The 1,077-nt window shown below is 35.7% G+C and overlaps 1 long non-coding RNA gene across 1 annotated transcript; it reads right to left on the bottom strand.

Moving 5' to 3' along the window:
* Positions 1 to 343: 343 nt before the first annotated feature.
* Positions 344 to 814, bottom strand: LOC146812745 (uncharacterized). Its single transcript, XR_014965977.1, has 3 exons — positions 784 to 814; positions 593 to 707; positions 344 to 508 (listed from the first exon to the last, which is right to left on the bottom strand). It is a non-coding gene; the product is annotated as an uncharacterized LOC146812745 (long non-coding RNA).
* Positions 815 to 1,077: the final 263 nt, after the last annotated feature.

The raw sequence follows: 1,077 nt of genomic DNA, 5'->3' as shown, positions 1-1,077 counted from the left end.
CAGAAAAACTGTCAAAAACTGTTGACGCAGCGTTTCGGTGAGATTTTAGTACTTACTCGCCTTCTTCAGGACAAATTTTTTTTATTTCAGTTGCTCTGGATAACAAAAACACATAATGGCATCACATTAAAAACATATTCCATTTAATATATCAAACATTTGAAGCACATTGACCTAAAACTAGCAACTTAATAGAAATAACCTCCACATATTTGAAAATCACATATATTAACCTGATTATGCATACACTGTGACTTTTGCTTTATGACCTCCCAATCATTAGTACAAGGACTGTTTTATGTGCGTTGATCACATGATCCTTGGTGACTCGTATTTATTTATCTAACCATGTAAAGAGGATGGAAAAACCTTATAGAAAAAAAACATGAAAAAGAGCCTTACCAAATAAAGTTATATTGAGACCCTACAAGAAGTTGTTTCTTTTCTTGGCTCCACGTCCAAATGGGAGGGTGCTATTTCCCTCCAGTGGTATACTGCTGATAAAATTCTATCAAAAGATAGAGGACTGTTTAGACTATGCATAAACACTAGTCTTCTATTTATGAAAAAAATATTTTAAGAATACACCCACCTACGTGGTCATCTGTGAACTTTACGTGACCCGCACTTCAACGTCTTAAAAACACTTATCCCAAATTCCAATTGAATATTGTCACTCACAATATCTTTGGTAGAGTGTTTGAAATCTACAAGGCAAGTGCACAATTTAACAGTTGCCCTAACATGCTGTACCTTCCAGTCTCTTTTATAACGGTTACTCACCAATAATAAAAGAACCTCAAACAGGCGGTTTGTCTATGGTCGTAATGCCTGTCAGAGGATGGCCGTGTAATCTTTCGACCTTGGTCCACCCTATATTAAATGGGAATACGTACAATTATCAATATAAACAATCTGTATCACTTTCTATAGATATCTAGCAAATAACCAAACTTCTTACCTGGCAATCCCCTCAGTATTGCCAAACTGCCACTATGCTTTTTCAATATTGCTGTGTGGCTTTGTTGAAGGTAACCAAATACCCAGGTCATTAACTTCTGTTCATTAAAGATAGAG

Source organism: Triturus cristatus, chromosome 7 (assembly GCF_964204655.1).
Source record: "Triturus cristatus chromosome 7, aTriCri1.1, whole genome shotgun sequence".
NCBI lineage: Eukaryota > Metazoa > Chordata > Amphibia > Caudata > Salamandridae > Triturus > Triturus cristatus.
The sequence above is the reverse complement of the archived record's forward strand: the minus strand, read 5'-3'. Positions and strand labels throughout refer to the sequence as shown.